This window comes from Lissotriton helveticus, chromosome 8 (genome assembly GCF_964261635.1).
Source record: "Lissotriton helveticus chromosome 8, aLisHel1.1, whole genome shotgun sequence".
Lineage (NCBI taxonomy): Eukaryota > Metazoa > Chordata > Amphibia > Caudata > Salamandridae > Lissotriton > Lissotriton helveticus.
In genome coordinates this window covers 1,542,848,761-1,542,868,962 of record NC_136069.1, presented here as the reverse complement: position 1 = coordinate 1,542,868,962, position 20,202 = coordinate 1,542,848,761, and the positions used below count along the sequence as shown (strand labels likewise).

The 20,202-nt window shown below is 42.6% G+C and overlaps 23 non-coding genes across 23 annotated transcripts; all 23 read left to right on the top strand.

Moving 5' to 3' along the window:
- The first annotated feature begins 136 nt into the window (after positions 1 to 136).
- On the top strand, positions 137 to 219 carry TRNAL-CAG (transfer RNA leucine (anticodon CAG)). Its single transcript has one exon. It is a non-coding gene; the product is annotated as a tRNA-Leu (tRNA).
- Positions 220 to 408: 189 nt separating this feature from the next.
- On the top strand, positions 409 to 491 carry TRNAL-AAG (transfer RNA leucine (anticodon AAG)). Its single transcript has one exon. It is a non-coding gene; the product is annotated as a tRNA-Leu (tRNA).
- Positions 492 to 1,517: 1,026 nt separating this feature from the next.
- Positions 1,518 to 1,600, top strand: TRNAL-UAG (transfer RNA leucine (anticodon UAG)). Its single transcript has one exon. It is a non-coding gene; the product is annotated as a tRNA-Leu (tRNA).
- A 632-nt stretch (positions 1,601 to 2,232) lies between these two features.
- TRNAL-CAG (transfer RNA leucine (anticodon CAG)) lies at positions 2,233 to 2,315 on the top strand. Its single transcript has one exon. It is a non-coding gene; the product is annotated as a tRNA-Leu (tRNA).
- Positions 2,316 to 2,504: 189 nt separating this feature from the next.
- Positions 2,505 to 2,587, top strand: TRNAL-AAG (transfer RNA leucine (anticodon AAG)). The gene has a single exon. It is a non-coding gene; the product is annotated as a tRNA-Leu (tRNA).
- A 1,026-nt stretch (positions 2,588 to 3,613) lies between these two features.
- On the top strand, positions 3,614 to 3,696 carry TRNAL-UAG (transfer RNA leucine (anticodon UAG)). Its single transcript has one exon. It is a non-coding gene; the product is annotated as a tRNA-Leu (tRNA).
- Positions 3,697 to 4,328: 632 nt separating this feature from the next.
- TRNAL-CAG (transfer RNA leucine (anticodon CAG)) lies at positions 4,329 to 4,411 on the top strand. Its single transcript has one exon. It is a non-coding gene; the product is annotated as a tRNA-Leu (tRNA).
- A 189-nt stretch (positions 4,412 to 4,600) lies between these two features.
- Positions 4,601 to 4,683, top strand: TRNAL-AAG (transfer RNA leucine (anticodon AAG)). Its single transcript has one exon. It is a non-coding gene; the product is annotated as a tRNA-Leu (tRNA).
- Positions 4,684 to 5,709: 1,026 nt separating this feature from the next.
- On the top strand, positions 5,710 to 5,792 carry TRNAL-UAG (transfer RNA leucine (anticodon UAG)). Its single transcript has one exon. It is a non-coding gene; the product is annotated as a tRNA-Leu (tRNA).
- Positions 5,793 to 6,696: 904 nt separating this feature from the next.
- TRNAL-AAG (transfer RNA leucine (anticodon AAG)) lies at positions 6,697 to 6,779 on the top strand. The gene has a single exon. It is a non-coding gene; the product is annotated as a tRNA-Leu (tRNA).
- A 1,026-nt stretch (positions 6,780 to 7,805) lies between these two features.
- On the top strand, positions 7,806 to 7,888 carry TRNAL-UAG (transfer RNA leucine (anticodon UAG)). Its single transcript has one exon. It is a non-coding gene; the product is annotated as a tRNA-Leu (tRNA).
- Positions 7,889 to 8,520: 632 nt separating this feature from the next.
- Positions 8,521 to 8,603, top strand: TRNAL-CAG (transfer RNA leucine (anticodon CAG)). Its single transcript has one exon. It is a non-coding gene; the product is annotated as a tRNA-Leu (tRNA).
- Positions 8,604 to 8,793: 190 nt separating this feature from the next.
- TRNAL-AAG (transfer RNA leucine (anticodon AAG)) lies at positions 8,794 to 8,876 on the top strand. The gene has a single exon. It is a non-coding gene; the product is annotated as a tRNA-Leu (tRNA).
- A 2,012-nt stretch (positions 8,877 to 10,888) lies between these two features.
- Positions 10,889 to 10,971, top strand: TRNAL-AAG (transfer RNA leucine (anticodon AAG)). Its single transcript has one exon. It is a non-coding gene; the product is annotated as a tRNA-Leu (tRNA).
- A 1,026-nt stretch (positions 10,972 to 11,997) lies between these two features.
- Positions 11,998 to 12,080, top strand: TRNAL-UAG (transfer RNA leucine (anticodon UAG)). The gene has a single exon. It is a non-coding gene; the product is annotated as a tRNA-Leu (tRNA).
- A 904-nt stretch (positions 12,081 to 12,984) lies between these two features.
- TRNAL-AAG (transfer RNA leucine (anticodon AAG)) lies at positions 12,985 to 13,067 on the top strand. Its single transcript has one exon. It is a non-coding gene; the product is annotated as a tRNA-Leu (tRNA).
- Positions 13,068 to 14,093: 1,026 nt separating this feature from the next.
- Positions 14,094 to 14,176, top strand: TRNAL-UAG (transfer RNA leucine (anticodon UAG)). The gene has a single exon. It is a non-coding gene; the product is annotated as a tRNA-Leu (tRNA).
- A 609-nt stretch (positions 14,177 to 14,785) lies between these two features.
- On the top strand, positions 14,786 to 14,868 carry TRNAL-CAG (transfer RNA leucine (anticodon CAG)). The gene has a single exon. It is a non-coding gene; the product is annotated as a tRNA-Leu (tRNA).
- A 189-nt stretch (positions 14,869 to 15,057) lies between these two features.
- TRNAL-AAG (transfer RNA leucine (anticodon AAG)) lies at positions 15,058 to 15,140 on the top strand. Its single transcript has one exon. It is a non-coding gene; the product is annotated as a tRNA-Leu (tRNA).
- Positions 15,141 to 16,879: 1,739 nt separating this feature from the next.
- On the top strand, positions 16,880 to 16,962 carry TRNAL-CAG (transfer RNA leucine (anticodon CAG)). Its single transcript has one exon. It is a non-coding gene; the product is annotated as a tRNA-Leu (tRNA).
- A 188-nt stretch (positions 16,963 to 17,150) lies between these two features.
- TRNAL-AAG (transfer RNA leucine (anticodon AAG)) lies at positions 17,151 to 17,233 on the top strand. The gene has a single exon. It is a non-coding gene; the product is annotated as a tRNA-Leu (tRNA).
- A 1,026-nt stretch (positions 17,234 to 18,259) lies between these two features.
- On the top strand, positions 18,260 to 18,342 carry TRNAL-UAG (transfer RNA leucine (anticodon UAG)). Its single transcript has one exon. It is a non-coding gene; the product is annotated as a tRNA-Leu (tRNA).
- A 904-nt stretch (positions 18,343 to 19,246) lies between these two features.
- On the top strand, positions 19,247 to 19,329 carry TRNAL-AAG (transfer RNA leucine (anticodon AAG)). Its single transcript has one exon. It is a non-coding gene; the product is annotated as a tRNA-Leu (tRNA).
- Positions 19,330 to 20,202: the final 873 nt, after the last annotated feature.

Genomic DNA, 20,202 nt, shown 5'->3' with positions numbered 1-20,202 from the left:
TCATAGGTACTGCTCTGTATGGATTGTTCAAAGATCTGTTGGAAATGCTTATAATGGGATAAATAAATTGAGGGCATGCCTTTTCGGTACCAAACTTGCATGGCTGTCTGGCTTGTGGCAGGTGCTGCAAATGCAAGTCAGGATGGCCGAGTGGTCTAAGGCGCTGCGTTCAGGTCGCAGTCTCTTCTGGAGGTGTGGGTTCAAATCCCACTTCTGACAAACCTGTGTTTAATCTTCTTTTTTCTTGAGGGAGAAAATCAGATCATTTCCCTCACATGGGCTTATATGGTTGTCTTTTTGGAAAAGTGCAGTGAGTTTTTTTCTTGCTATAGCCACTTATGGCCTAAGATGTGTGTTTTTTTTGTTCACACTATCTTTCTCACTATGTAGATGGACAAGCAACATGTGGTCAGGATGGCCGAGTGGTCTAAGGCGCTGCGTTAAGGCCGCAGTCTCTCCTGGAGGCATGGGTTCGAGTCCCACTTCTGACAAAACTTTAAGTCCATTTTGTCTCTGCGTTCCTTCAGAATCTCAGCTAAAAATTGGCAGTGCATAAAATATCTGAATAAGTACCAAACTTCAGTTTCAACTGCAAATGCATTTGCCCAATTCTGTCTTCAAGCTCTTATAATATTCTTCTAGCACTAGTGGTGTTTTATGTGTTTTTTGGGGGGTGCCTAAAAAATCCCTTTTATTGAAGAAATGGCTTACATTCAGTCTTGTGATATTTTTGGTTTCCAATAAGTAGATTTTTAATTTTATGTAACCACATTTTCTAATGATCCATTCAAGAGATGTTTCCACTATGAAATGAAGAGCAAGGGGAAAGAGCAAAAATGATAGAGCGAGTGAGTGAGATGGGGTGTTGAGGAAGGAGAAAATGAAACAAAGACAGAGTGAGTGAACGGCAGGTAGGCATAGAAGAGGAGACTAGAAGTGAAAGTGACTTGCTTTTCCCTGCTCTTGACCTCCCACCCATCTCAAACCAATCACAAACATACCTTCTATGCAACGTTGGTATGCAGAACTTCACTCCTCAGCCAGTGAGGGTGAGTCCCAAGCCAGGGGCTAGAGAGCAAAAGAATGGATGTGCTCAGACGTTCCTTGCTAGGGACAGTTGATCTGAAACAAGGCCTGCTCTCTTGTTTCCAGCAAGGATCTAGAAATTCTGCATGAATGTGCAAGGCACATTGACAGCATAAATTTGCATAAACTGCCCCACCTTCTGCCTTCCTACTTCCTGAGCAGTAGTTGTTTGTGTATAGAGAGAAAGGTCGCAGGCAAGGTAATTTTGTGAGTAGGATACAGAACCCTAAATAGCTGGTGAGAGGTATAAGTTATTCTAAAAGCATAAAAACAGTACACCTGTGAAATGAAATGCTTTCATATGTGATCTTCTGTGTTTATTGTCCTGTGCAAAAAGTTGCACCTTGTGTTTGAAGGTTGAAATTATTTCAAGCTTGCATGGACGCAGAAATTTCTGAGTGACTTTTATACATTTCTTAGGACTCTTCACTGTCAGGATGGCCGAGTGGTCTAAGGCGCTGTGTTTAGGCCGCAGTCTTCTCTGGAGGCGTGGGTTCGAATCCCACTTCTGAAATGACTTTTGGAGATATAATCTTCTTCATCAGGATAACATCTGATGGAAGTTGCTTCTGTTCGTCTTCACCTGGGACGTTATTCTGTCCTCGTCTAGTCAAGAGAGCTTGGGTTTCTCATATATTTCTGTTGTACAAAGTCTTGCTGATAAAGTGCAATCCTTACCAAATGAGCTTATGACCCATGTAAGAGCTCATCTAGAAGAGTCATTCTCTTGTATTCCCTGGCCAGACAGGCCATACAAATTTGGAAGAATGCCAAGCACAAGGTAGACAGCTGGACTCCAGCACACTTACAGCAATTTCCTCAGGGCAGTGATCAGGGGCTGCTTAGATTTGCGAATTCCACCCTATGTTGTGACATTGAGATCCCTTGTTGAATTTGCTTTAGTCAGCCAAGATGTGGCTATTGACTCAATTTCAAAGCAGCTTTGGGCCGTTCAAGTGGCTGGTGAATAGCACTTTCTCTTTGTACTCATTAAAGGTCTAAAGAGTTCTTCATAGGTACTGCTCTGTATGGATTGTTCAAAGATCTGTTGGAAATGCTTATAATGGGATAAATAAATTGAGGGCATGCCTTTTCGGTACCCCACTTGCATGGCTGTCTGGCTTGTGGAAGGTACTGCAAATGCAAGTCAGGATGGCCGAGTGGTCTAAGGTGCTGCGTTCAGGTCGCAGTCTCTTCTGGAGGCGTGGGTTCAAATCCCACTTCTGACAAACCTGTGTTTAATCTTCTTTTTTTTTGAGGGAGAAAATCAGATCATTTCCCTCACATGGGCTTATATGGTTGTCTTTTTGGAAAAGTGCAGTGAGTTTTTTTCTTGCTATAGCCACTCATGGCCTAAGATGTGTGTTTTTTTTGTTCACACTATCTTTCTCACTATGTAGATGAACAAGCAACATGTGGTCAGGATTGCTGAGTGGTCTAAGGCGCTGCGTTAAGGCCGCAGTCTCTCCTGGAGGCGTGGGTTCGAATCCCACTTCTGACAAAACTTTAAGTCCATTTTGTCTCTGCGTTCCTTCAGAATCTCAGCCAAAAATTGGCAGTGCATATAATATCTGAATAAGTACCAAACTTCAGTTTCAACTGCAAATGAATTTGCCCAATTCTGTCTTCAAGCTCGTATAATATTCTTCTAGCACTAGTGGTGTTTTATGTGTTTTTTGGGGGGTGCCTAAAAAATCCCTTTTATTGAAGAAATGGCTTACATTCAGTCTTGTGATATTTTTGGTTTCCAATAAGTAGATTTTTAATTTTATGTAACCTCATTTTCTAATGATCCATTCAAGAGATGTTTCCACTATGAAATGAAGAGCAAGGGGAAAGAGCACAAATGATAGAGCGAGTGAGTGAGATGGGGTGTTGAGGAAGGAGAGAATGAAACAAAGACAGAGTGAGTGAACGGCAGGTAGGCATAGAAGAGGAGACTAGAAGTGAAAGTGACTTGCTTTTCCCTGCTCTTGACCTCCCACCCATCTCAAACCAATCACAAACATACCTTCTATGCAACGTTGGTATGCAGAACTTCACTCCTCAGCCAGTGAGGGTGAGTCCCAAGCCAGGGGCTAGAGAGCAAAAGAATGGATGTGCTCAGACGTTCCTTGCTAGGGACAGTTGATCTGAAACAAGGCCTGCTCTCTTGTTTCCAGCAAGGATCTAGAAATTCTGCATGAATGTGCAAGGCACATTGACAGCATAAATTTGCATAAACTGCCCCACCTTCTGCCTTCCTCCTTCCTGAGCAGTAGTTGTTTGTGTATAGAGAGAAAGGTCGCAGGCAAGGTAATTTTGTGAGTAGGATACAGAACCCTAAATAGCTGGTGAGAGGTATAAGTTATTCTAAAAGCATAAAAACAGTACACCTGTGAAATGAAATGCTTTCATATGTGATCTTCTGTGTTTATTGTCCTGTGCAAAAAGTTGCACCTTGTGTTTGAAGGTTGAAATTATTTCAAGCTTGCATGGACGCAGAAATTTCTGAGTGACTTTTATACATTTCTTAGGACTCTTCACTGTCAGGATGGCCGAGTGGTCTAAGGCGCTGTGTTTAGGCCGCAGTCTTCTCTGGAGGCGTGGGTTCGAATCCCACTTCTGAAATGACTTTTGGAGATATAATCTTCTTCATCAGGATAACATCTGATGGAAGTTGCTTCTGTTCGTCTTCACCTGGGACGTTATTCTGTCCTCGTCTAGTCAAGAGAGCTTGGGTTTCTCATATATTTCTGTTGTACAAAGTCTTGCTGATAAAGTGCAATCCTTACCAAATGAGCTTATGACCCATGTAAGAGCTCATCTAGAAGAGTCATTCTCTTGTATTCCCTGGCCAGACAGGCCATACAAATTTGGAAGAATGCCAAGCACAAGGTAGACAGCTGGACTCCAGCACACTTACAGCAATTTCCTCAGGGCAGTGATCAGGGGCTGCTTAGATTTGCGAATTCCACCCTATGTTGTGACATTGAGATCCCTTGTTGAATTTGCTTTAGTCAGCCAAGATGTGGCTATTGACTCAATTTCAAAGCAGCTTTGGGCCGTTCAAGTGGCTGGTGAATAGCACTTTCTCTTTGTACTCATTAAAGGTCTAAAGAGTTCTTCATAGGTACTGCTCTGTATGGATTGTTCAAAGATCTGTTGGAAATGCTTATAATGGGATAAATAAATTGAGGGCATGCCTTTTCGGTACCCCACTTGCATGGCTGTCTGGCTTGTGGAAGGTACTGCAAATGCAAGTCAGGATGGCCGAGTGGTCTAAGGTGCTGCGTTCAGGTCGCAGTCTCTTCTGGAGGCGTGGGTTCAAATCCCACTTCTGACAAACCTGTGTTTAATCTTCTTTTTTTTTGAGGGAGAAAATCAGATCATTTCCCTCACATGGGCTTATATGGTTGTCTTTTTGGAAAAGTGCAGTGAGTTTTTTTCTTGCTATAGCCACTCATGGCCTAAGATGTGTGTTTTTTTTGTTCACACTATCTTTCTCACTATGTAGATGAACAAGCAACATGTGGTCAGGATTGCTGAGTGGTCTAAGGCGCTGCGTTAAGGCCGCAGTCTCTCCTGGAGGCGTGGGTTCGAATCCCACTTCTGACAAAACTTTAAGTCCATTTTGTCTCTGCGTTCCTTCAGAATCTCAGCCAAAAATTGGCAGTGCATATAATATCTGAATAAGTACCAAACTTCAGTTTCAACTGCAAATGAATTTGCCCAATTCTGTCTTCAAGCTCGTATAATATTCTTCTAGCACTAGTGGTGTTTTATGTGTTTTTTGGGGGGTGCCTAAAAAATCCCTTTTATTGAAGAAATGGCTTACATTCAGTCTTGTGATATTTTTGGTTTCCAATAAGTAGATTTTTAATTTTATGTAACCTCATTTTCTAATGATCCATTCAAGAGATGTTTCCACTATGAAATGAAGAGCAAGGGGAAAGAGCACAAATGATAGAGCGAGTGAGTGAGATGGGGTGTTGAGGAAGGAGAGAATGAAACAAAGACAGAGTGAGTGAACGGCAGGTAGGCATAGAAGAGGAGACTAGAAGTGAAAGTGACTTGCTTTTCCCTGCTCTTGACCTCCCACCCATCTCAAACCAATCACAAACATACCTTCTATGCAACGTTGGTATGCAGAACTTCACTCCTCAGCCAGTGAGGGTGAGTCCCAAGCCAGGGGCTAGAGAGCAAAAGAATGGATGTGCTCAGACGTTCCTTGCTAGGGACAGTTGATCTGAAACAAGGCCTGCTCTCTTGTTTCCAGCAAGGATCTAGAAATTCTGCATGAATGTGCAAGGCACATTGACAGCATAAATTTGCATAAACTGCCCCACCTTCTGCCTTCCTACTTCCTGAGCAGTAGTTGTTTGTGTATAGAGAGAAAGGTCGCAGGCAAGGTAATTTTGTGAGTAGGATACAGAACCCTAAATAGCTGGTGAGAGGTATAAGTTATTCTAAAAGCATAAAAACAGTACACCTGTGAAATGAAATGCTTTCATATGTGATCTTCTGTGTTTATTGTCCTGTGCAAAAAGTTGCACCTTGTGTTTGAAGGTTGAAATTATTTCAAGCTTGCATGGACGCAGAAATTTCTGAGTGACTTTTATACATTTCTTAGGACTCTTCACTGTCAGGATGGCCGAGTGGTCTAAGGCGCTGTGTTTAGGCCGCAGTCTCCTCTGGAGGCGTGGGTTCGAATCCCACTTCTGAAATGACTTTTGGAGATATAATCTTCTTCATCAGGATAACATCTGATGGAAGTTGCTTCTGTTCGTCTTCACCTGGGACGTTATTCTGTCCTCGTCTAGTCAAGAGAGCTTGGGTTTCTCATATATTTCTGTTGTACAAAGTCTTGCTGATAAAGTGCAATCCTTACCAAATGAGCTTATGACCCATGTAAGAGCTCATCTAGAAGAGTCATTCTCTTGTATTCCCTGGCCAGACAGGCCATACAAATTTGGAAGAATGCCAAGCACCTGGTAGACAGCTGTACTCCAGCACACTTACAGCAATTTCCTCAGGGCAGTGATCAGGGGCTGCTTAGATTTGCGAATTCCACCCTATGTTGTGACATTGAGATCCCTTGTTGAATTTGCTTTAGTCAGCCAAGATGTGGCTATTGACTCAATTTCAAAGCAGCTTTGCGCCGTTCAAGTGGCTGGTGAAGAGCACTTTCTCTTTGTACTCATTAAAGGTCTAAAGAGTTCTTCATAGGTACTGCTCTGTATGGATTGTTCAAAGATCTGTTGGAAATGCTTATAATGGGATAAATAAATTGAGGGCATGCCTTTTCGGTACCCCACTTGCATGGCTGTCTGGCTTGTGGAAGGTGCTGCAAACACAAGTCAGGATGGCCGAGTGGTCTAAGGCGCTGCAGTCAGGTCGCAGTCTCTTCTGGAGGCGTGGGTTCAAATCCCACTTCTGACAAACCTGTGTTTAATCTTCTTTTTTCTTGAGGGAGAAAATCAGATCATTTCCCTCACATGGGCTTATATGGTTGTCTTTTTGGAAAACTGCAGTGAGTTTTTTTCTTGCTATAGCCACTCATGGCCTAAGATGTGTGTTTTTTTTGTTCACACTATCTTTCTCACTATGTAGATGAACAAGCAACATGTGGTCATGATGGCCGAGTGGTCTAAGGCGCTGCGTTAAGGCCGCAGTCTCTCCTGGAGGCGTGGGTTCGAATCCCACTTCTGACAAAACTTTAAGTCCATTTTGTCTCTGCGTTCCTTCAGAATCTCAGCTAAAAATTGGCACTGCATATAATATCTGAATAAGTACCAAACTTCAGTTTCAACTGCAAATGAATTTGCCCAATTCTGTCCTCAAGCTCGTATAATATTCTTCTAGCACTAGTGGTGTTTTATGTGTTTTTTGGGGGGTGCCTAAAAAATCCCTTTTATTGAAGAAATGGCTTACATTCAGTTTTGTGATATTTTTGGTTTCCAATAAGTAGATTTTTAATTTTATGTAACCTCATTTTCTAATGATCCATTCAAGAGATGTTTCCACTATGAAATGAAGAGCAAGGGGAAAGAGCACAAATGATAGAGCCAGTGAGTGAGATGGGGTGTTGAGGAAGGAGAGAATGAAACAAAGACAGAGTGAGAGAATGGCAGGTAGGCATAGAAGAGGAGACTAGAAGGGAAGGTGACTTGCTTTTCCCTGCTCTTGACCTCACACCCATCTCAAACCAATCACAAACATACCTTCTATGCAACGTTGGTATGCAGAACTTCACTCCTCAGCCAGTGAGGGTGAGTCCCAAGCCAGGGGCTAGAGAGCAAAAGAATGGATGTGCTCAGACGTTCCTTGCTAGGGACAGTTGATCTGAAACAAGGCCTGCTCTCTTGTTTCCAGCAAGGATCTAGAAATTCTGCATGAATCTGCAAGGCACATTGACAGCATAAATTTGCATAAACTGCCCCACCTTCTGCCTTCCTACTTCCTGAGCAGTAGTTGTTTGTGTATAAAGAGAGAGGTCGCAGGCAAGATAATTTTGTGAGTAGGATACAGAACCCTAAATAGCTGGTGAGAGTTATAAGTTATTCTAAAAGCATAAAAACAGTACACCTGTGAAATGAAATGCTTTCATATGTGATCTTCTGTGTATATTGTCCTGTGCAAAAAGTTGCACCTTGTGTTTGAAGGTTGAAATTATTTCAAGCTTGCATGGACGCAGAAATTTATGAGTGACTTTTATACATTTCTTAGGACTCTTCACTGTCAGGATGGCCGAGTGGTCTAAGGCGCTGTGTTTAGGCTGCAGTCTCCTCTGGAGGCGTGGGTTCGAATCCCACTTCTGAAATGACTTTTGGAGATATAATCTTCTTCATCAGGATAACATCTGATGGAAGTTGCATCTGTTCGTCTTCACCTGGGACGTTATTCCATCCTCGTCTAGTCAAGAGAGCTTGGGTTTCTCATATATTTCTGTTGTACAAAGTCTTGCTGATAAAGTGCAATCCTTACCAAATGAGCTTAGGACCCATGTAAGAGCTCATCTAGAAGAGTCATGCTCTTGTATTCCCTTGCCAGACAGGCCATGCAAATTTGGAAGAATGCCAAGCACCTGGTAGACAGCTGTACTCCAGCACACTTACAGCAATGTCCTCAGGGCTGTGATCATGGGCTGCTTAGATTTGCGTATTCCACCCTATGTTGTGACATTGAGCTCCCTTGTTGAATTTGCTTTAGTCAGCCAAGATGTGGCTGTTGACTCAATTTCAAAGCAGCTTTGGGCCGTTCAAGTGGCTGGTGAATAGCACTTTCTCTTTGTACGCTTTAAAGGTCTAAAGAGTTCTTCATAGGTACTGCTCTGTATGGATTGTTCAAAGATCTGTTGGAAATGCTTATAATGGGATAAATAAATTGAGGGCATGCCTTTTCGGTACCAAACTTGCATGGCTGTCTGGCTTGTGGAAGGTGCTGCAAATGCAAGTCAGGATGGCCGAGTGGTCTAAGGCGCTGCGTTCAGGTCGCAGTCTCTTCTGGAGGCGTGGGTTCAAATCCCACTTCTGACAAACCTGTGTTTAATCTTCTTTTTTCTTGAGGGAGAAAATCAGATCATTTCCCTCACATGGGCTTATATGGTTGTCTTTTTGGAAAACTGCAGTGAGTTTTTTTCTTGCTATAGCCACTCATGGCCTAAGATGTGTGTTTTTTTTTGTTCACACTATCTTTCTCACTATGTAGATGAACAAGCATCATGTGGTCAGGATGGCCGAGTGGTCTAAGGCGCTGCGTTAAGGCCGCAGTCTCTCCTGGAGGCGTGGGTTCGAATCCCACTTCTGACAAAACTTTAAGTCCATTTTGTCTCTGCGTTCTTTCAGAATCTCAGCTAAAAATTGGCAGTGCATATAATATCTGAATAAGTACCAAACTTCAGTTTCAACTGCAAATGAATTTGTCCAATTCTGTCTTCAAGCTCGTATAATATTCTTCTAGCACTAGTGGTGTTTTATGTGTTTTTTGGGGGTGCCTAAAAAATCCCTTTTATTGAAGAAATGGCTTACATTCAGTCTTGTGATATTTTTGGTTTCCAATAAGTAGATTTTTAATTTTATGTAACCTCATTTTCTAATGATCCATTCAAGAGATGTTTCCACTATGAAATGAAGAGCAAGGGGAAAGAGCACAAATGATAGACCCAGTGAGTGAGATGGGGTGTTGAGGAAGGAGAGAATGAAACAAAGACAGAGTGAGTGAACGGCAGGTAGGCATAGAAGAGGAGACTAGAAGTGAAAGTGACTTGCTTTTCCCTGCTCTTGACCTCCCACCCATCTCAAACCATTCACAAACATACCTTCTATGCAACGTTGGTATGCAGAACTTCACTCCTCAGCCAGTGAGGGTGAGTCCCAAGCCAGGGGCTAGAGAGCAAAAGAATGGATGTGCTCAGACGTTCCTTGCTAGGGACAGTTGATCTGAAACAAGGCCTGCTCTCTTGTTTCCAGCAAGGATCTAGAAATTCTGCATGAATCTGCAAGGCACATTGACGGCATAAATTTGCATAAACTGCCCCACCTTCTGCCTTCCTACTTCCTGAGCAGTAGTTGTTTGTGTATAAAGAGAGAGGTCGCAGGCAAGATAATTTTGTGAGTAGGATACAGAACCCTAAATAGCTGGTGAGAGTTATAAGTTATTCTAAAAGCATAAAAACAGTACACCTGTAAAATGAAATGCTTTCATATGTGATCTTTTGTGTTTATTGTCCTGTGCAAAAAGTTGCACCTTGTGTTTGAAGGTTGAAATTATTTCAAGCTTGCATGGACGCAGAAATTTATGAGTGACTTTTATACATTTCTTAGGACTCTTCACTGTCAGGATGGCCGAGTGGTCTAAGGCGCTGTGTTTAGGCTGCAGTCTCCTCTGGAGGCGTGGGTTAGAATCCCACTTCTGAAATGACTTTTGGAGATATAATCTTCTTCATCAGGATAACATCTCATGGAAGTTGCATCTGTTCGTCTTCACCTGGGACGTTATTCCGTCCTCGTCTAGTCAAGAGAGCTTGGGTTTCTCATATATTTCTGTTGTACAAAGTCTTGCTGATAAAGTGCAATCCTTACCAAATGAGCTTAGGACCCATGTAAGAGCTCATCTAGAAGAGTCATGCTCTTGTATTCCCTGGCCAGACAGGCCATGCAAATTTGGAAGAATGCCAAGCACCTGGTAGACAGCTGTACTCCAGCACACTTACAGCAATGTCCTCAGGGCTGTGATCAGGGGCTGCTTAGATTTGCGTATTCCACCCTATGTTGTGACATTGAGCTCCCTTGTTGAATTTGCTTTAGTCAGCCAAGATGTGGCTGTTGACTCAATTTCAAAGCAGCTTTGGGCCGTTCAAGTGGCTGGTGAACAGCACTTTCTCTTTGTACGCTTTAAAGGTCTAAAGAGTTCTTCATAGGTACTGCTCTGTATGGATTGTTCAAAGATCTGTTGGAAATGCTTATAATGGGATAAATAAATTGAGGGCATGCCTTTTCGGTACCAAACTTGCATGGCTGTCTGGCTTGTGGAAGGTGCTGGAAATGCAAGTCAAGATGGCCGAGTGGTCTAAGGCGCTGCATTCAGGTCGCAGTCTCTTCTGGAGGCGTGGGTTCAAATCCCACTTCTGACAAACCTGTGTTTAATCTTCTTTTTTCTTGAGGGAGAAAATCAGATCATTTCCCTCACATGGGCTTATATGGTTGTCTTTTTGGAAAAGTGCAGTGAGTTTTTTTCTTTCTATAGCCACTTATGGCCTAAGATGTGTGTTTTTTTTGTTCACACTATCTTTCTCTCTATGTAGATGGACAAGCAACATGTGGTCAGGATGGCCGAGTGGTCTAAGGCGCTGCGTTAAGGCCGCAGTCTCTCCTGGAGGCGTGGGTTCGAATGCCACTTCTGACAAAACTTTAAGTCCATTTTGTCTCTGCGTTCCTTCAGAATCTCAGGTAAAAATTGGCAGTGCATATAATATCTGAATAAGTACCAAACTTCAGTTTCAACTGCAAATGAATTAGCCCAATTCTGTCTTCAAGCTCTTATAATATTCTTCTAGCACTAGTGGTGTTTTATGTGTTTTTTGGGGGGTGCCTAAAAAATCCCTTTTATTGAAGAAATGGCTTACATTCAGTCTTGTGATATTTTTGGTTTCCAATAAGTAGATTTTTAATTTTATGTAACCTCATTTTCCAATGAACCATTCAAGTGATGTTTCCACTATGAAATGAAGAGCAAGGGGAAAGAGCACAAATGATAGAGCGAGTGAGTGAGATGGGGTGTTGAGGAAGGAGAGAATGAAACAAAGACAGAGTGAGTGAACGGCAGGTAGGCATAGAAGAGGAGACTAGAAGTGAAAGTGACTTGCTTTTCCCTGCTCTTGACCTCCCACCCATCTCAAACCAATCACAAACATACCTTCTATGCAACGTTGGTATGCAGAACTTCACTCCTCAGCCAGTGAGGGTGAGTCCCAAGCCAGGGGCTAGAGAGCAAAAGAATGGATGTGCTCAGACGTTCCTTGCTAGGGACAGTTGATCTGAAACAAGGCCTGCTCTCTTGTTTCCAGCAAGGATCTAGAAATTCTGCATGAATGTGCAAGGCACATTGACAGCATAAATTTGCATAAACTGCCCCACCTTCTGCCTTCCTACTTCCTGAGCAGTAGTTGTTTGTGTATAGAGAGAAAGGTCGCAGGCAAGGTAATTTTGTGAGTAGGATACAGAACCCTAAATAGCTGGTGAGAGGTATAAGTTATTCTAAAAGCATAAAAACAGTACACCTGTGAAATGAAATGCTTTCATATGTGATCTTCTGTGTTTATTGTCCTGTGCAAAAAGTTGCACCTTGTGTTTGAAGGTTGAAATTATTTCAAGCTTGCATGGACGCAGAAATTTCTGAGTGACTTTTATACATTTCTTAGGACTCTTCACTGTCAGGATGGCCGAGTGGTCTAAGGCGCTGTGTTTAGACTGCAGTCTCCTCTGGAGACGTGGGTTCGAATCCCACTTCTGAAATGACTTTTGGAGATATAATCTTCTTCATCAGGATAACATCTGATGGAAGTTGCATCTGTTCGTCTTCACCTGGGACGTTATTCCGTCCTCGTCTAGTCAAGAGAGCTTGGGTTTCTCATATATTTCTGTTGTACAAAGTCTTGCTGATAAAGTGCAATCCTTATCAAATGAGCTTAGGACCCATGTAAGAGCTCATCTAGAAGAGTCATGCTCTTGTATTCCCTGGCCAGACAGGCCATGCAAATTTGGAAGAATGCCAAGCACCTGGTAGACAGCTGTACTCCAGCACACTTACAGCAATGTCCTCAGGGCTGTGATCAGGGGCTGCTTAGATTTGCGTATTCCACCCTATGTTGTGACATTGAGCTCCCTTGTTGAATTTGCTTTAGTCAGCCAAGATGTGGCTGTTGACTCAATTTCAAAGCAGCTTTGGGCCGTTCAAGTGGCTGGTGAATAGCACTTTCTCTTTGTACGGTTTAAAGGTCTAAAGAGTTCTTCATAGGTACTGCTCTGTTTGGATTGTTCAAAGATCTGTTGGAAATGCTTATAATGGGATAAATAAATTGAGGGCATGCCTTTTCGGTACCAAACTTGCATGGCTGTCTGGCTTGTGGAAGGTGCTGCAAATGCAAGTCAGGATGGCCGAGTGGTCTAAGGCGCTGCGTTCAGGTAGCAGTCTCTTCTGGAGGCGTGGGTTCAAATCTCACTTCTGACAAACCTGTGTTTAATCTTCTTTTTTCTTGAGGGAGAAAATCAGATCATTTCCCTCACATGGGCTTATATGGTTGTCTTTTTGGAAAAGTGCAGTGAGTTTTTTTCTTGCTATAGCCACTTATGGCCTAAGATGTGTGTTTTTTTTGTTCACACTATCTTTCTCACTATGTAGATGGACAAGCAACATGTGGTCAGGATGGCCGAGTGGTCTAAGGCGCTGCGTTAAGGCCACAGTCTCTCCTGGAGACGTGGGTTCGAATCCCACTTCTGACAAAACTTTAAGTCCATTTTGTCTCTGCGTTCCTTCAGAATCTCAGCTAAAAATTGGCAGTGCATATAATATCTGAATAAGTACCAAACTTCAGTTTCAACTGCAAATGAATTTGCCCAATTCTGTCTTCAAGCTCTTATAATATTCTTCTAGCACTAGTGGTGTTTTATGTGTTTTTTGGGGGGTGCCTAAAAAATCCCTTTTATTGAAGAAATGGCTTACATTCAGTCTTGTGATATTTTTGGTTTCCAATAAGTAGATTTTTAATTTTATGTAACCTCATTTTCTAATGATCCATTCAAGAGATGTTTCCACTATGAAATGAAGAGCAAGGGGAAAGAGCACAAATGATAGAGCGAGTGAGTGAGATGGGGTGTTGAGGAAGGAGAGAATGAAACAAAGACAGAGTGAGTGAACGGCAGGTAGGCATAGAAGAGGAGACTAGAAGTGAAAGTGACTTGCTTTTCCCTGCTCTTGACCTCCCACCCATCTCAAACCAATCACAAACATACCTTCTATGCAACGTTGGTATGCAGAACTTCACTCCTCAGCCAGTGAGGGTGAGTCCCAAGCCAGGGGCTAGAGAGCAAAAGAATGGATGTGCTCAGACGTTCCTTGCTAGGGACAGTTGATCTGAAACAAGGCCTGCTCTCTTGTTTCCAGCAAGGATCTAGAAATTCTGCATGAATGTGCAAGGCACATTGACAGCATAAATTTGCATAAACTGCCCCACCTTCTGCCTTCCTACTTCCTGAGCAGTAGTTGTTTGTGTATAGAGAGAAAGGTCGCAGGCAAAGTAATTTTGTGAGTAGGATACAGAACCCTAAATAGCTGGTGAGAGGTATAAGTTATTCTAACAGCATAAAAACAGTACACCTGTGAAATGAAATGCTTTCATATGTGATCTTCTGTGTTTATTGTCCTGTGCAAAAAGTTGCACCTTGTGTTTGAAGGTTGAAATTATTTCAAGCTTGCATGGACGCAGAAATTTCTGAGTGACTTTTATACATTTCTTAGGACTCTTCACTGTCAGGATGGCCGAGTGGTCTAAGGCGCTGTGTTTAGGCCGCAGTCTCCTCTGGAGGTGTGGGTTCGAATCCCACTTCTGAAATGACTTTTGGAGATATAATCTTCTTCATCAGGATAACATCTGATGGAAGTTGCTTCTGTTCGTCTTCACCTGGGACGTTATTCTGTTCTCGTCTAGTCAAGAGAGCTTGGGTTTCTCATATATTTCTGTTGTACAAAGTCTTGCTGATAAAGTGCAATCCTTACCAAATGAGCTTATGACCCATGTAAGAGCTCATCTAGAAGAGTCATTCTCTTGTATTCCCTGGCCAGACAGGCAATACAAATTTGGAAGCATGCCAAGCACCTGGTAGACAGCTGGACTCCAGCACACTTACAGCAATTTCCTCAGGGCAGTGATCAGGGGCTGCTTAGATTTGCGAATTCCACCCTATGTTGTGACATTGAGATCCCTTGTTGAATTTGCTTTAGTCAGCCAAGATGTGGCTATTGACTCAATTTCAAAGCAGCTTTTTGCCGTTCAAGTGGCTGGTGAATAGCACTTTCTCTTTGTACTCATTAGTACTGCTCTGTATGGATTGTTCAAAGATCTGTTGGAAATGCTTATAATGGGATAAATAAATTGAGGGCATGCCTTTTCGGTACCCCACTTGCATGGCTGTCTGGCTTGTGGAAGGTGCTGCAAATGCAAGTCAGGATGGCCGAGTGGTCTAAGGCGCTGCGTTCAGGTCGCAGTCTCTTCTGGAGGCGTTGGTTCAAATCCCACTTCTGACAAGCCTGTGTTTAATCTTCTTTTTCCTTGAGGGAGAAAATCAGATCATTTCCCTCACATGGGCTTATATGGTTGTCTTTTTGGAAAAGTGCAGTGAGTTTTTTTCTTGCTATAGCCACTCATGGCCTAAGATGTGTGTTTTTTTTGTTCACACTATCTTTCTCACTATGTAGATGAACAAGCAACATGTGGTCAGGATGGCTGAGTGGTCTAAGGCGCTGCGTTAAGGCCGCAGTCTCTCCTGGAGGCGTGGGTTCGAATCCCACTTCTGACAAAACTTTAAGTCCATTTTGTCTCTGCGTTCCTTCAGAATCTCAGCTAAAAATTGGCAGTGCATATAATATCTGAATAAGTACCAAACTTCAGTTTCAACTGCAAATGAATTTGCCCAATTCTGTCTTCAAGCTCGTATAATATTCTTCTAGCACTAGTGGTGTTTTATGTGTTTTTGGGGGGTGCCTAAAAAATCCCTTTTATTGAAGAAATGGCTTACATTCAGTCTTGTGATATTTTTGGTTTCCAATAAGTAGATTTTTAATTTTATGTAACCTCATTTTCTAATGATCCATTCAAGAGATGTTTCCACTATGAAATGAAGAGCAAGGGGAAAGAGTACAAATGATAGAGCCAGTGAGTGAGATGGGGTGTTGAGGAAGGAGAGAATGAAACAAAGACAGAGTGAGTGAACGGCAGGTAGGCATAGAAGAGGAGACTAGAAGTGAAGGTGACTTGCTTTTCCCTGCTCTTGACCTCCCACCCATCTCAAACCAATCACAAACATACCTTCTATGCAACGTTGGTATGCAGAACTTCACTCCTCAGCCAGTGAGGGTGAGTCCCAAGCCAGGGGCTAGAGAGCAAAAGAATTGATGTGCTCAGACGTTCCTTGCTAGGGACAGTTGATCTGAAACAAGGCCTGCTCTCTTGTTTCCAGCAAGGATCTAGAAATTCTGCATGAATCTGCAAGGCACATTGACAGCATAAATTTGCATAAAGTGGCCCACCTTCTGCCTTCCTACTTCCTGAGCAGTAGTTGTTTGTGTATAAAGAGAGAGGTCGCAGGCAAGATAATTTTGTGAGTAGGATACAGAACCCTATATAGCTGGTGAGAGGTATAAGTTATTCTAAAAGCATAAAAACAGTACACCTGTGAAATGAAATGCTTTCATATGTGATCTTCTGTGTTTATTGTCCTGTGCAAAAAGTTGCACCTTGTGTTTGAAGGTTGAAATTATTTCAAGCTTGCATGGACGCAGAAATTTCTGAGTGACTTTTATACATTTCTTAGGACTCTTCACTGTCAGGATGGCCGAGTGGTCTAAGGCGCTGTGTTTAGGCTGCAGTCTTCTCTGGAGGCGTGGTTCGAATCCCACTTCTGAAATGACTTTTGGAGATATAATCTTCTTCATCAGGATAACATCTGATGGAAGTTGCATCTGTTCGTCTTCACCTGGGACGTTATTCTGTCCTCGTCTAGTCAAGAGAGCTTGGGTTTCTCATATATTTCTGTTGTACAAAGTCTTGCTGATAAAGTGCAATCCTTACCAAATGAGCTTAGGACCCATGTAAGAGCTCATCTAGAAGAGTCATGCTCTTGTATTCCCTGGCCAGACAGGCCATGCAAATGTGGAAGAATGCCAAGCACCTGGTAGACAGCTGTACTCCAGCACACTTACAGCAATGTCCTCAGGGCTGTGATCAGGGGCTGCTTAGATTTGCGTATTCCACCCTATGTTGTGACATTGAGCTCCCTTGTTAAATTTGCTTTAGTCAGCCAAAATGTGACTGTTGACTCAATTTAAAAGCAGCTTTGGGCCGTTCAAGTGGCTGGTGAATAGCACTTTCTCTTTGTACGCTTTAAAGGTCTAAAGAGTTCTTCATAGGTACTGCTCTGTATGGATTGTTCAAAGATCTGTTGGAAATGCTTATAATGGGATAAATAAATTGAGGGCATGCCTTTTCGGTAGCAAACTTGCATGGCTGTCTGGCTTGTGGAAGGTGCTGCAAATGCAAGTCAGGATGGCCGAGTGGTCTAAGGCGCTGCGTTCAGGTCGCAGTCTCTTCTGGAGGCGTGGGTTCAAATCCCACTTCTGACAAACCTGTGTTTAATCTTCTTTTTTCTTGAGGGAGAAAATCAGATCATTTCCCTCACATGGGCTTATATGGTTGTCTTTTTGGAAAAGTGCAGTGAGTTTTTTTCCTGCTATAGCCACTTATGGCCTAAGATGTGTGTTTTTTTTTTCACACTATCTTTCTCACTATGTAGATGGACAAGCAACATGTGGTCAGGATGGCCGAGTGGTCTAAGGCGCTGTGTTAAGGCTGCAGTCTCTCCTGGAGGCGTGGGTTCGAATCCCACTTCTGACAAAACTTTAAGTCCATTTTGTCTCTGCGTTCCTTCAGAATCTCAGCTAAAAATTGGCAGTGCATAAAATATCTGAATAAGTACCAAACTTCAGTTTCAACTGCAAATGAATTTGCCCAATTCTGTCTTCAAGCTCTTATATTATTCTTCTAGCACTAGTGGTGTTTTATGTGTTTTTTGGGGGGTGCCTAAAAAATCCCTTTTATTGAAGAAATGGCTTACATTCAGTCTTGTGATATTTTTGGTTTCCAATAAGTAGATTTTTAATTTTATGTAACCTCATTTTCTAATGATCCATTCAAGAGATGTTTCCACTATGAAATGAAGAGCAAGGGGAAAGAGCACAAATGATAGAGCGAGTGAGTGAGATGGGGTGTTGAGGAAGGAGAGAATGAAACAAAGACAGAGTGAGTGAACGGCAGGTAGGCATAGAAGAGGAGACTAGAAGTGAAAGTGACTTGCTTTTCCCTGCTCTTGACCTCCCACCCATCTCAAACCAATCACAAACATACCTTCTATGCAACGTTGGTATGCAGAACTTCACTCCTCAGCCAGTGAGGGTGAGTCCCAAGCCAGGGGCTAGAGAGCAAAAGAATGGATGTGCTCAGACGTTCCTTGCTAGGGACAGTTGATCTGAAACAAGGCCTGCTCTCTTGTTTCCAGCAAGGATCTAGAAATTCTGCATGAATGTGCAAGGCACATTGACAGCATAAATTTGCATAAACTGCCCCACCTTCTGCCTTCCTCCTTCCTGAGCAGTAGTTGTTTGTGTATAGAGAGAAAGGTCGCAGGCAAGGTAATTTTGTGAGTAGGATACAGAACCCTAAATAGCTGGTGAGAGGTATAAGTTATTCTAAAAGCATAAAAACAGTACACCTGTGAAATGAAATGCTTTCATATGTGATCTTCTGTGTTTATTGTCCTGTGCAAAAAGTTGCACCTTGTGTTTGAAGGTTGAAATTATTTCAAGCTTGCATGGACGCAGAAATTTCTGAGTGACTTTTATACATTTCTTAGGACTCTTAACTGTCAGGATGGCCGAGTGGTCTAAGGCGCTGTGTTTAGGCCGCAGTCTCCTCTGGAGGCGTGGGTTCGAATCCCACTTCTGAAATGACTTTTGGAGATATAATCTTCTTCATCAGGATAACATCTGATGGAAGTTGCTTCTGTTCGTCTTCACCTGGGACGTTATTCTGTCCTCGTCTAGTCAAGAGAGCTTGGGTTTCTCATATATTTCTGTTGTACAAAGTCTTGCTGATAAAGTGCAATCCTTACCAAATGAGCTTATGACCCATGTAAGAGCTCATCTAGAAGAGTCATTCTCTTGTATTCCCTGGCCAGACAGGCAATACAAATTTGGAAGAATGCCAAGCACCTGGTAGACAGCTGGACTCCAGCACACTTACAGCAATTTCCTCAGGGCAGTGATCAGGGGCTGCTTAGATTTGCGAATTCCACCCTATGTTGTGACATTGAGATCCCTTGTTGAATTTGCTTTAGTCAGCCAAGATGTGGCTATTGACTCAATTTCAAAGCAGCTTTGGGCCGTTCAAGTGGCTGGTGAATAGCACTTTCTCTTTGTACTCATTAAAGGTCTAAAGAGTTCTTCATAGGTACTGCTCTGTATGGATTGTTCAAAGATCTGTTGGAAATGCTTATAATGGGATAAATAAATTGAGGGCATGCCTTTTCGGTACCCCACTTGCATGGCTGTCTGGCTTGTGGAAGGTGCTGCAAATGCAAGGCAGGATGGCCGAGTGGTCTAAGGCGCTGCGGTCAGGTCGCAGTCTCTTCTGGAGGCGTGGGTTCAAATCCCACTTCTGACAAACCTGTGTTTAATCTTCTTTTTTCTTGAGGGAGAAAATCAGATCATTTCCCTCACATGGGCTTATATGGTTGTCTTTTTGGAAAAGTGCAGTGAGTTTTTTTCTTGCTATAGCCACTCATGGCCTAAGATGTGTGTTTTTTTTGTTCACACTAACTTTCTCACTATGTAGATGAACAAGCAACATGTGGTCATGATGGCCGAGTGGTCTAAGGCGCTGCGTTAAGGCCGCAGTCTCTCCTAGAGGCGTGGGTTCGAATCCCACTTCTGACAAAACTTTAAGTCCATTTTGTCTCTGCGTTCCTTCAGAATCTCAGCTAAAAATTGGCAGTGCATATAATATCTGAATAAGTACCAAACTTCAGTTTCAACTGCAAATGAATTTGCCCAATTCTGTCCTCAAGCTCGTATAATATTCTTCTAGCACTAGTGGTGTTTTATGTGTTTTTTGGGGGGTGCCTAAAAAATCCCTTTTATTGAAGAAATGGCTTACATTCAGTTTTGTGATATTTTTGGTTTCCAATAAGTAGATTTTTAATTTTATGTAACCTCATTTTCTAATGATCCATTCAAGAGATGTTTCCACTATGAAATGAAGAGCAAGGGGAAAGAGCACAAATGATAGAGCCAGTGAGTGAGATGGGGTGTTGAGGAAGGAGAGAATGAAACAAAGACAGAGTGAGAGAACGGCAGGTAGGCATAGAAGAGGAGACTAGAAGTGAAGGTGACTTGCTTTTCCCTGCTCTTGACCTCACACGCATCTCAAACCAATCACAAACATACCTTCTATGCAACGTTGGTATGCAGAACTTCACTCCTCAGCCAGTGAGGGTGAGTCCCAAGCCAGGGGCTAGAGAGCAAAAGAATGGATGTGCTCAGACGTTCCTTGCTAGGGACAGTTGATCTGAAACAAGGCCTGCTCTCTTGTTTCCAGCAAGGATCTAGAAATTCTGCATGAATCTGCAAGGCACATTGACAGCATAAATTTGCATAAACTGCCCCACCTTCTGCCTTCCTACTTCCTGAGCAGTAGTTGTTTGTGTATAAAGAGAGAGGTCGCAGGCAAGATAATTTTGTGAGTAGGATACAGAACCCTAAATAGCTGGTGAGAGTTATAAGTTATTCTAAAAGCATAAAAACAGTACA